Below are 13,779 nucleotides of genomic sequence, written 5' to 3'. Positions count from 1 at the left end.
CGTTTCGAAACTGTTTGTCTAATCCAGTGGTTCCCAAACTTATTTTGTCTACTGCCCACTTCGAGAATAAACATTATTTTAGCGCCCCCATATTTTCACATATTTACTATAACTTCAAATTAAATTAACTAATTATTGTGACCTATATATGTATATTAACGGAGAATTCTAAACGAAACTTTTACTATAACCCGAAACTTAAGATCGGCAGCGCCCACAAGGGGGCGTTATCGCCCACTTGAGGAAAGACTGGTCTAATCGATTAGGACTTGGAATGTCGAATTCTATTGACAAAGGTAATCTATTTGATATCGTGAATGGAATTTAACTAAGTTCTTAAGTTATCTTTCTATCGATACAAACATATTTTGCTCGTAGATAATTGTCTCAATGTAAATATAGATTATCTGGTATAAATGCTTTGACATTGTTTCGCAAGTGTTTGTGTGATTTATAAAATTTTGTTTGCACATCGATGATTGCGTTGATAAGATGCAGTACTTGTGATAAGTAAATCGAGGTTAAAACATTAACAGAGCGTGATGAGTCTACCGTTAGCAAACCTTTAGGTAAAACAATTCTGCAATTGCGTATGTCTATGGGCATCGGTCACTTCGCTGTTTCAGCGATTTCAGGTTTTGTTCAAAAAACAAAACAGGTTTTAATCAACTCTAGTTCTTCTTTGTATGCATACAATAAAAAAAAATGTCTCTGGTGTGGACCTAACTGTTATTCAAAGTTTCATCAAAATATGTCTAATTAGGTGCAAATGGTTATAAATATCTGTGCAATAAATCTATTTATTGTAAACACGTGTTAAGAACAAGAATTGATTGTTTTCGAAGAAAAGCCAACTTGTTTTTTACAGGACATGTCATCATCAACCTGCCCTTATCCCTATCGAGGGTCGGCACAGTATGTACTATTCCTCCATACATCTCTATCAGCCATCATATCCGAGTTTACCCCCTTCTTACGCATATCCTCTTTCACACAGTCATTCCATACTTTTACAGGACATGTATTTGATTTAAATCAAGAGAAGAGAAAACGTGTCTAGTTGAATATTCGTAAATAATAATGATTTATACGTAATACATTACTCACATCAATCCACGTGTTGGAAATACTTAATAACGTAAAATTAATTTAATTCTAAACACATCAAAACATATTAACAAAACACGAGAATTTAATTAACACGATCATTCATTGCGTTAATTAGAGAGTAATTAATTCTTAAAATAATACATTAACATAAATTAACTATGTTACTAATAAAATAGATTATTGAATACTTAAAATCAACTAGATTTTAATAGAAAACAGTGTATTTAAATAGGTAATGATAGTATTGTACAGGGCTTTAAATAAAAAAACCCTTGTTTCAAGAAAAATGTGTTAATATTGTAGAACATGAATAACAGAAAGACATAGAAAACTGAATTTACATTACTAAATTAAAATGTTTAATTTCTTCTTTTTCTTTGATTTAATGGCAGCTATATTGTAAAAACTCCTTGAACAAGTATAACGGACTTGTAATCACTCTTACATAGTACTAATCGTTAACAATAACATGGATTGAGAGACAGATGACGTCACAACAGAGAGTAAAGATAAACAAAAAAATCTTACTAATATTATAAATGCGAATGTTAAGTTGGATGGATGGATTGATGTTTGTTTGAAGGTATCTCCAGAACGGCTTAACCTATCTGGTGACATTTGGTATAGACATAGGACATATTCTGGAAGAACACATAGGCTACTATGGAATCATCAACGCGGACGAAGTCGCGGGCGACAGCTAGTTTTCATATAAATCAGATAACATAAAAATTACGTCCTGTTTAATTTTACTCATAATCTAGATTTTATTATATAACAATTAAAGTCGGTTATTGCACTTTTTAAAGTAAATTGTGTTATTACAAAAAAATTGTTTTGAATCATACAAAATAACATGACAATAATTTTAATATATGAAACACGTTTCGAGATGAAACACGACGACATAAGTGAATACCAGAACGTGACAAGTCTCGTCATAGTATTAAAAAATAAAGCTAGTACTCAATTTATCTAAAAGACAGATATTGTTTATTGGTAAATAGAATATGTAAATATTGCAACATTCAAGTGTAGAAGATAATGTAAGAAGGAAAATAAGTATATTCAATATAAATAGAATTTATTTCTAGTATATGAAAAAATGTTGGTGGCTCAGAGCTTAAGCACTTGTAACCTGTAGGTTCTGGGGCCGAAGCCCATCATGTATCAATATGTTTTTCGATTTAGATAAATACATTTATCTGACGTTATTATGATAAATGAAAACATTGTGATAAAACCTGAACATGTCTGCGAAGAAATACAAAGATATGTATGAAGGCAATCCGCACTTGGTCGCTGACTATGGCCTAGTCACCTCTGACTTAGGGTACGCTCCGAGACACACAGTGAGGACGTATAGTAAGTTGATGATGATGTGAAAACCAAATCATGTAATACTTGGGCTAAGATTTGTTCAAAATGATAGGTATATATTTTATACATAGATTTTGCTCTCAGAAACCCACAGTCACTTCATCTTTTTTTTAATCATGTAACCTTCCACTTAATCCATTCATCTTTTCCACATGCCTATACATGCTCATTACATCATATTAAAAGGATAATGAGGTGCATACTTAAAATCAGAACGCCATCATTTTCATCTCGATGAAATAAAATTATTGAATCAAATCATTATTACGAAGCGGTACTCTTTACGGAACTACAGAGTGAAGTCATTGACCTTCGGATTTTTTGCAAACGTTCGTCGTGACTCACTTGTATGCAGCAAATTACTCAAATCACTCGCTTCTTAATTTTACATCGTTCTCTGAATGTTAACATTGAATAAACATTAGTGAGTAGTATTATTTTCTATTTTATTTTATAACTGGCATATAGAATTGCTAATGTGATCTATCCTTTCCAACTTACTGCGCTGGCGCAGCGACACAAACTGGGTCAATGCAAATTGTTTTAATACTGTCTGTTTTTGGGAAAATTAAAAAGAAACATTTTAATGACTGGTTTTATCATAAAATACGGAATGGAATATCTATTGGTTAGTTTAATCTAAGGGCGGATATTCAATGACCAGTGTAATTTGCATATCATTAGAACAAAACGCATTCTTCTAAAAAAGGTCTAACGATTTCATTTAATATGTTATTGCTTATTGTTTCGTCTGTGGTACAGCGTTGTTGGAATTATATTGCATTTAAATATGTATAGGCAAAGTTGACAACGTTATCGCGGGTTTCCACTAGCGAAACAATTGTACGTAAACATATAGTAAACACAATTTTCTGTGAAAACACACATGACAGTATATTTTTAATAGAATTAAATTCAGGTTTAACTTTCCTCCACTGTAATTGGGTAAGTGGGTCGTGAATATGTTAATAACCAAATTGTTCGTGAAACACGATAATAACGCTAACTATAGTATTATAGATGCCAACATTATGTTTGGTTGTTTGTTTATATTCAGAGAAAAAATAGAAACAATCGCTGCAAATATTTATTGTATGTAACTAGTTATCACCCGAGAGTCCGTCCGCGCGTAACGCCTAAGTCCATCCATCAATCCATAAATCCAAATATTTACAATATTAGAAAGAAGTAAGATGTTTTAATTAAAAGTGTCACTCCAAAGATATGTGAAATATGATAGCTATAATCTAGTCTGATACAGAGTACAATGATCGAAATATCTTCCTATAAAGACTATTACTATAACGTATTAAGAAATTCCTTTACTTTGTCTATAACAATACAAATAGCGGTATGTCGACCAAAGGCATCGTTTCGTTTGATACGCGAGTCTTGTTTAGCGGAAACCGGTCCATTTCACCTACAAACCTCCACTATTGATGTCTGACGTAAACTTGTCTGACTCATTCGCGTTTATTCGCACACTATAGCGTACAATGAATGTCAAATTTGTATCTTTGAGTATAGAAAAACGGACTAGACATAGAGTGGCCATTGTGTTATATAAATATGAAAAATTACAATCTTGTTCTTCAGTACAAACAAATAATCAAATCTTTCCTTCTAATAATTTTATTCATATTATGTGTATGTGTTTAAGATTTTATTTTTGAAGTGCGAACGTTTTAAAGTCAACATTTTTATTATGATCAATGTTAATAGATAATCCTAACTTTAAGTGTAATACAAATAATAAATGTGTATTATTTCAATAACTTGAAGTTAAATTAATAACTTTTGGGGTTTAAAATGACACGTGTAAAAATTTGGGTTTTTCCTTACTTTGTGTAAGATGTGATTAATACTTAAAATTAACATCTTTTATTTGTTTTATTAACCAAATGTAATGCATCACATTGTTACCGCAATGACTATATCATTTTTACCTTCGTACTTATTACGTACGTGTCTTGTTTATAAAATGCAGTCAATGCTATTGATGGGAAATCCCTGATCCCATGTTTCCTACAATTGAGTCAACCAATGACTTGGACTTTAGTTTTGAATTTTTTCACGTGACATCTTACTAATTGCATGTGAATGTTTGGATGGATAGATGTTTGTTTAAAGGTATATCCGGAACGGCTTAACTTAATCGTGATGTAATTTGGCACAGAAATAGAACATAGTCTGGAAGAACACATTGGTAACTAATTAAGTTTTTTCCGCGTATACGAAGTCTCGTACAAAGGCTAGTTTAGAAATAAACAAAGACATTACTTGTTTCCTGTTTTTATATTAATTTAAAACAAACACGCTTGTTTTAGATTGGTATGCGGGACATTACTAACCAAGGATATATCGTTAAATAGTCACTGTTGCGTAGTGAGAAAACATTTTGGTATTATTGTTTTTGAGTCATACAAAATATAATAAAAGGTGAGCGTAACCTTAGCATCAAGGTTCAATGCCTACTATTGACTTCGAGTTTCAAATCTGGCCATACACAATACAGCAAACGGAATATATATTTAGAACTTCATATTGTACTGTCGCCCGTGATTCCGTCCACGCAAATTAGGAAAGACTTAATATATAGCCTATGTGTTCCAGATGTTCTATATTTATGTCAAATTTCAGCGAGATCCATGCAGCCTTTCTGTAGAGACCATATCCATCCATACATTCACATCTAAAGATTTGCATTTATAATTTGAGTAAGATTTTGTTATTTTGTTATATGAAAGTGCGTTACATAATGACAAAGTTTAACATAAATTAAAGTCAAGTCTACATAAATTATTTACTTTATGTTTTTTTTTTATTTAACTACGTTAGTACAATGTTATAACAGTATGTTGCATACAAGTAAACCACATTTACCTAAGAAACATTTCATTTCTACTATATGGAGCGAAACATCGTATCTTATTACTCTTGCTGTGACAAAGTTCTATCTCGTTTAGAGTTATACTGCGTTTGCGGCTTTTGTATTTTAAACTATGCAACAAACTTTCTACAATCCTACCGTAAAGTGGTCAATCTGGTGATTCAGTACGATTTGGTAGTTTTATTAATTTAGTAAAACAAATGAAAGTGTGGTTCTTGTGGATAAATCTATTTAATGTTATGTGGAGGCTCAGAAGAAAAATAATTAATCCCAGAGTAATTTCCCCGCGTATGTTACGAGTTCTTAACCTATTTTTATCTGAATAATAAATTCGAATATTATTTTTCGTTTTAATATAAGTTTGTTATTAAATATGAACGTCGGTGGCTCAGTGGTTTCAGCACTTGTCTTGTAATCTACAGGTCCTGGGTTCGAATTCCGCCATGTACCAATGTGTTTTTCGATTTTCGATTTACATATGTACATTGATCCGACGTTCTTACGGTGAAGGAAAACATCGTAATGCAACCTGCACATATCCGAGAAGAAATTCAAAGATATGTGTGAAGTCAACCAACCCGCACTTGGCCATCGTGGTTGACTATGGCCTAATCACCCTTAACTTAGGGTAGGCTCCGAGCCCCTCGGTGGGGACGTATAGGGAGCTGATGATGATGATTAAATATGACAATTCCATCGTGACATGTAGCGTAAACATTTCAACCGATTTTCACAAGTAAGGATAAGTAATAAAATTCTACATTTGTCTAAAACGAGTGCAAATCCAAACCTCTATAAATTTTGAGGCTCTCGGTTTTTTTTTTCAATAATATTTTTTATGTGTTACAGTGCAACCTCAATATAACGTACCTCGATATAACGACTTCCTCGATTTAACAAATTTTTCGTAATCCCCTTGAATTGTCCATAAGAGTCAATATAAAATATACCTCTACATTGCGAACATTTTTTGCGAACAACCTCTTTATAACGAATTTTCAACCATCGAGAAAAAGTATAAATACCTCTATTTAACGAATTTTGTCAACCCAAAACCTCTATATAAAGTTAAAATGAACAAAATTGAGATTAAGCTACTACATATGTATAACCACATTTTTGATTCTTTACCCTTAATTCGTGAGTTTTGTTGTACGAATCTTTGAAATTAACTACATAATGTTTGCACCCACAAAGATATGTACCTACAAAAAAAATTTGTTACTTGCCTAATTGTTTTTAAATAGAAAACACATACAGTAATTTGATAAAAAAGAGTTATCATTTATTAGTAGAAGTTGTTCGCTATAACAAGATGCGTACGTAATGTTGAGGTGAATAAAACTATTTTTTTACCTCTTTATAACGAATTTTAGACCATCCTAACCTTAACATAACGAACCTCAGTTTAACGAATTACTCGATATAACGAATATTTACTTGTTCCCCTCCGATTCGTTATATTGAGGTTGCACTGTATATAGATTTAATAGTTTCATTATATAAATATGTATAGCGTTATTGCAGACAGTTTACTTTATTATAGTACATATATAATATTATTTACATAGAATCTGTCGGCACACCGCGAAACCAAATGCGGTGTTCAATTACGTATCGGAATAGCAAGATTATAAAACCTTTTTTTAAAATATCAATAGTAGAGATGTTTTGTTGTTTAACAATTTAAATCTGTCTATTATCTTATTTGAATATACTTAAGACCATAGTCGTGTGGAACATCAAAAACTTAGTAATGCATTCTTGCTAACCATGACATACTTACTACATCTTACGCTTAATATTGTAAGGTGTTAATTATTAATAATATCTTGTCCGGTTATAAAGTGTTGACGTTAAACAATATTTTATATTTATTTAAACGTAACTTGGTAATTTAATCTTAACTTTAAACATTTACCAGATAAAAATATAGATAAATTAATGCAAATAAAATGTCAATCGGTATATGATTTTGCTAATACGTAATTAGTTCTCAGTACACACGTGATAAATGAACAGGATCTAGAAAATATAATTTAATGTGAACATCGGAGACAATGGCTGACAGATTATAAGCAGTAAAACAATTAGTATTATTGTAGATGTATGCAGAACTTGAAAGCGAATAAAAAATAGAAAAAAAATGGTTTCCTTATCGCCTCAAATTTTCCCCTTCTTACTAATATTATAAATGCGAATGTTTAGATGGATGGATGGATGAATGTTTGTTTGGAGGTATCTACGGAACAGCTCAATGGATCTTAATGAAATTTGGCACAGATGAAGAACATAGTCTGGAAGTTTTTCGCCAGCACTGATGAAGTCGTGGGCGACGGCTAGTTTTTTCAATAAAAGTAAATTGTTTTTCCATTGTTTGTTTTAGCTATCCAAAGGGGGAACGCTGCCAGTATCTTCGGAACCTTGCCTAAAGGGTCTTCTTTTAATAATATTTTAGTAAATTATTAGTTTTTAATATTTTATTTAATATCATAGATTTAAGACTTTTCCACTTAAAGATTAATATGACTTTCCAGTATATCTAATCGAGTACCCTATTCGGATTTTTTGAATATCTACTCTTCATACGAACAAAGTCGTTGGCGTTAACTAGTGTTAATCACCTTATGAAATAAAGTTTCCGCTCATTTTAAGTTCAATGTGAGAATCAAACTAATATATAAAGATTTATATCAAAATTTCCATATCGTTAACAAGTTAAGCACGTCAAGGTCGTTATGTTATGTAACTTCCACAATACAAGGTTATTTTTAGTCTACGGCGGCACATAAATGTTGATGTACGTAAATTTTGTTTAAGCATTTTTTTTATTATATTTACTAGCTTTCTCGAGTAGTAATTTAATTGAACATCTATTTATAGTATATATATTATATATATAGTAGTTATAGCTAATTATTGGTAATAGAGCATCGGTGGCTCAACGGTTGCAATCTTCAGGTGTTGGGTTCGAATACCGCCACGTACCAATGCGTTTTTCTATTTCCAAAATATTATACTATATATTTATACGAGGTTCGAACGGTGAAAGGAAAACATCGCGAAGTCAACCGACACGCATTGTTTTTTTTTATATCATAAGGTGGCAAACGAGCGAGCGGTCACCTGAAATCGCTGAAATAGCGAAGTGACCGTTGCCCATAGACATACGCAATTGCATATGCGTTGCCTACCTTTAATCGACGGAGGAGCGGATGCACAGATAGAAAATATTTTCCCTTTTCTATGCATCCTCTCATCCGGGAAGTCCACCTCCACTTCCCATCCTTTCCTTGTAAGGAAAATGGTGCCAGCGTGGTTAACCTAATCACCTCTAACTTAGGGTACGCTCCAAGCCCCTAGGTGGAGTTTTAGTGAGCTGATGATGATGAATCTTGCTGTATCAATCTGAATACTATTTCTGGAATTTACTATTTAATGAATAGTAATTACATTTTTTGTTTACAAATATATCTATTAATGTTTACATTGAGAACATTGTCAACAAACAATCCGACCAATGTTCCGTATGTCTATTGACATATTTGTTTGTCATTGTTACAATCCAAACATGTATTGTGATTTAGTAGATAGAATATGTTGTTCGGTTTAAATATGTAAGTAATCCTAAAGGAGATAACATTTTCACTAACCGTGGGTTTCTCAGACCAAAATCTCCGATTAAAACATAATGTATATTTTGTCAAAGATAATGACAATGGCGATTTAGGTCTCAAAAACCAACGGTTAGTCGTTTTCTTGTTATTTCTATAGACACACATCTGATTATTAGATAGAAATAAAAATATGGGAATTGTGATAACACAAAACATAAATATTTAAAGCGGTAATCGTTACCTACGAGGAAATGTTACGCAACGATCACTCCAAATGCATTACCACACGAATATATTCAATTAGAAATGCCCTCGTTCCATTTGCTCTGGTGGAACATTCACGAGATTTAATAAATACCTTCGTTAACCGTGCGTTCTTGTAAAGGAACCATACAAAATATAATATTATAATGTATTCTGTTTTATTAGTTATTCTTACTTCTTATGTTAATTTGGATAACTGCTAAATTACGTGAAATATGTACATTTGATAGTGGTCAAGCGCGTAACAACATCTGGGCCAACAATCTGCTTGGATTGGTAGCCTCAACCGGTGAAATACCACGTCCACCCAAACACAGGCGCGAAGTGGGATTTCGTCTGATGAGTGCGTGCCGGACGAAATTTACTCCTTTATTCTTCCTCACTCTTTTCTAAGAAGAATAGGATGGAAAAGGGGTATTTATTTGGCAGAAAACGGACACATAAAAAGCGGGAAACATCCTCTTTCTGTGCGTCGCCTCCTCTATCGATTTAAGGTAGTAAACACATCTGCAATTGCAGATTTATGTGGGCCGCTGTTGTTGCTTTGCTATTTCGGCGAAAGAAGGTAACCATTTGCTTGTTTGCCACTTTTTAAAGTTTATTTTGAAGAGTCACGTTTTATGCGAAGGGTCCATCGATAATTCAGTTACCCTTTAGCGTTTAAAGTGGGAAGTTTAAACCTTCTATAGCAGTTATATCAACGATTGTTGTTATGTCATAAACAATACTTATGCGGATAACCGCGTCATAATGTGAGGCATGGACCGGAACTAATTTGTGATAACTCAACTGGTTGTAGCGAACATGAAAACTACGCTAGTAAAACGTATTTTCATACATACAGACCAACATACGTAAAAACAAACTTACGTGCGTAAAACATTACTCTTTTTGTCAGTCAGGCACAAAAACTATGTCTAGTCGGTCAACAAGTTGTTTTAAGTCCGGACATTGTTATGTTTGTTGTGTGTTCCGAAAATGTTTTTCGAGGTCCAGAAAAAACATAGTTGGCTTTCGAACGTGTTAAAACAGGGCTACTTCACAATGTTTGTCGTACCAAGTTTATCTTTTTGTAGGTTTACATTGTTGAAACATTTGTAAAAAACATATTGACCTCTTATTACTTTAAGAAATCAGAGTACAATGTGTTACAGCATTGGAATTTTACAATTTGTTTCTCTTGTCATCCTACACATGTTTGATTATTTTAAATACCATTGATTAACAGGGGTTGATAGATTTACGAATAATGGGATTTAGTATTCAAGCTCAATTGCACATTTCATCCACTCCATCAAACAATGCATTGGTTGGTTGGTAATTTAATTATGGGATATTTGATATTACAAATAGTTAGGGCTCAGAATTTGGTTAATGTTAGTTGCAATTAATAAAAATAATGTCCGAAAATGAACTACATAATCTGTATTTATTTTATACTACAGCAAAGCTGAAAAAATTTTGTGGGAACGTCGGTTTAACAAAAAAAAATATTTTGTCTTTTTTTGACAATTAAGATATATTAGGGGTGTTTGGAAGTGACCACGAACGGTAGCATACAAACCGAAAGTACAGCTACCATGTAAAAAGTTTCACCAAAATATACAAGGTCAAAAAAAAAACGCCTGTCGAACTGGGTACGTTTCTACGTCACTTCAGATCAATTACGCCGAAACGAAGTGTAACTGAACAATGGGGCAGGACGAAATTGATGTGTTTCATATTGACTGGACAAAAAACTCGTTAAATTATGAAAGGAACACGTTCTCGATAAAGGAGGCTTTTGTTTTACAGTACAATAGAGCATTAAGGGATGTATATAATAATTAAATATAGATTACTAACATTTTTTTTGATCATTATATAAATCGTAATTTATTTTACGAGTTAAACTCTAAGATTTATAACTAAATTTTAACCTTATTATAAATTTCAAATACAGTCAGATCAAAAGTCAACTTGTGTCACAATATATCTCAAAGCCTGAACGGTAAAGTAAAAGTGTTTATTTGTCCTATTTAAATTTGTAAACTTCGAGACAACAATCGCAAACCGCACGATTTCCTATAGCGAAGAACGTACGCAATGTTGCACTTTCCGACTTATAATACTGTTCGCCCTATTTTCTATTCTATTCCGAGGTGTTAAAGTGTATTTTATCTATTCAAAGCAGACGGACGTAAACTCGAATCTATCACACGAGATCAAATAAATAGGTACTAAGCACAACCTTTCCCAACGTAACCGGTTTAGGCCGCGGTCTTTTTGATGTCGGTAGTTATTAATTTAATTATCTATATAAACTTTTTATTATATAAATTTCTTTTTAATTTACGCCTATACATTTTTCTAATACAACTGATATGCAAGTATTTAATTAATTAATTTAAAAATAATTACAACCGGTTTTTAATAACTTGAACTCACAAAATTACAATTAAAAATTTATTTTAAAATAACAAATTTACTAATTAATTCAAATAAATAATTGAAAAAGTTAATATATTTTAAACAATAAAGTCTGTACAAATTGTATATATTCATAATACTTACGTATATAACTTTTAAATATTAAAATCTTCTCACGAAACTAATCGTTCATCACAGCGTTAACAATTGCGTTAGATACGTTGATGACACTATACCGCGTACGTCCAATCCGGACGTCTATAGCGTACTGCACTGGTGATTTGCAAAACTGCGCTAACGCAGAACCAAGCGAACAAGACCTCAGATGTTGGCCAATCGTGCCGCAACAACGAACACCAAGGTGGCCCGCATTCGCCGAAAAAAGTCAATACAATACGCTATACCATTGCATTAATTCATTTTTTATCAGTGAATTTTTCAAAAGTATTTTAGAAAAACCTGTTCGCCAATGATCTGACGTTAATCATGGCGATTATATTATTTTCATTTTTTATTTAATTTATTTTCCGAAGAAGGAACACCCTGTAGGGTTCGAACTGGCTTGTTTAATTTTCACGAATATACATAAATTTAAAAGTAAAAAGTGCATCTAATGTATAAAATTTAATCCAGATCGTTTGATTTGTTTTCGATAGTCTCTTATTTACTAGTATATCTTCTTTATTTTTGTGCTATTGAATTTTTATAATAATTTCCGGTTAAAAATATCCAAGACGTCAGAAAGTAAATCGACAAAATGACAAACTCAAATTAAATATATTTAAATACTCATTATTATGAATATTCTTAACAAAACAAATGTCGATCTTAATAAGCAAACATTAAGTTGAACATAAATATATTCCAAATGTTTAATCTTATTTAAAATAAGATAAAAAGCGATCGCAATTACAGGTGTTAAAAAGTGTGTCAGATTTATTTACCAGCAACCTTAACACGAAAGATAAACTTAATTATGATATTATAAATTTTAAGATAACGTGTTTCGGAAGATGAAATTCTAAGTAGAAATAAAATGTAATTTAAAAATCGATTAACTTGCCTTTTAAATTATTTCATGTATTTTGTATAATAAGTACTATCAAAATATTAATTATGTTTGTGGCTCTCAAATACTGAAAAAGAAAAAAAAAACTGTCATGTTAAGATCTCATCTTATCTACTAACTTACTAATATTATAAATGCGAAAGTTTAGATGGATATATGTATGTTTGTTAGAAGATATCTCCAGGACGGCTCTCGCTGAAATTTGGCATAGAACATAGTCAGGAAGAACACATGGGCTATTTATTACGTTTTTTTAACTCCCCGCTGACAGAGTCTTGGGTGATAGTCAAATACAGATTTAAATAATAGATAGCTTCGCATTAGATGAGAAGAACTATTACCTTTTAATTTGTGATAACTAATATGGAATATCAAAGATGTTTTACATAATCAAAACGACGCAGGTCATCAAACTTTTCAATCGAAGGTTTTAAGGTCGCTTTATGAATAAAGAACGATAAACAATAAATGATTACTAAATATTATTATATCACGAATAATCTATTATTTCAAACCGAATAGTATTTAAAGAAAATATAAAACAGAGAGTAATAAGACAAGGTCAATTTTTTATCAATTAAAAATCAAATAATAATTAAATAACGATAATAAATCTAGTGTTAAAATCATTATTTAATAATAAAATTATAAAAATCATTATACTTTTATCAATGATATTTAAAAATGATTTATAACCTAATATCGTAAAAGACAAGTTCCCCTCAGTAATGGATTCCAAGTCAAGTTTCCTCCAAGTTATATTACACAGAAAACTGCAATGGAACCCTGACTAACTTTTCCTGCGTGTTACTGTTTCTCGGATTTCCCCTTCGCCCCGGAATCAACATAGTCTTCCTGCACTTATATAGAATTTGAAATTAGTTTCAATTGTATATTTTAATACTTTCTTAATGTTAATCATGGTCTTTTCATTCGACACAAAAGAATTTCGATTACTAATATACCTATTACCTATGTTTAACTTCATACGAAATTAGCAGTGTCTTCAGGTACGAATCGAATAGCACAGAGGAAGGCTT

The 13,779-nt window shown here is 31.7% G+C and overlaps 1 protein-coding gene across 1 annotated transcript in view; it reads right to left on the bottom strand.

Moving 5' to 3' along the window:
- LOC106113525 (proton-coupled amino acid transporter 2) overlaps window positions 1-11,965 on the bottom strand; it is a 27,310-nt gene extending 15,345 nt beyond the window's left edge. Inside the window, exon 1 of the mRNA XM_013306344.1 lies at window positions 11,815-11,965. The gene's annotated coding sequence lies outside the window, so the exon portion shown is untranslated. The remainder of the gene's footprint in view (window positions 1-11,814) is intronic.
- Between the last annotated feature and the right edge of the window lie 1,814 nt (window positions 11,966-13,779).

The sequence above is a fragment of the Papilio xuthus genome, unplaced genomic scaffold (genome assembly GCF_000836235.2).
Source record: "Papilio xuthus unplaced genomic scaffold, Pxut_1.1 DF828258.1, whole genome shotgun sequence".
NCBI classification, from domain to species: domain Eukaryota; kingdom Metazoa; phylum Arthropoda; class Insecta; order Lepidoptera; family Papilionidae; genus Papilio; species Papilio xuthus.
Note: the sequence above shows the minus strand (reverse complement) of the source record. Positions and strands in the feature narration are given on the sequence as shown.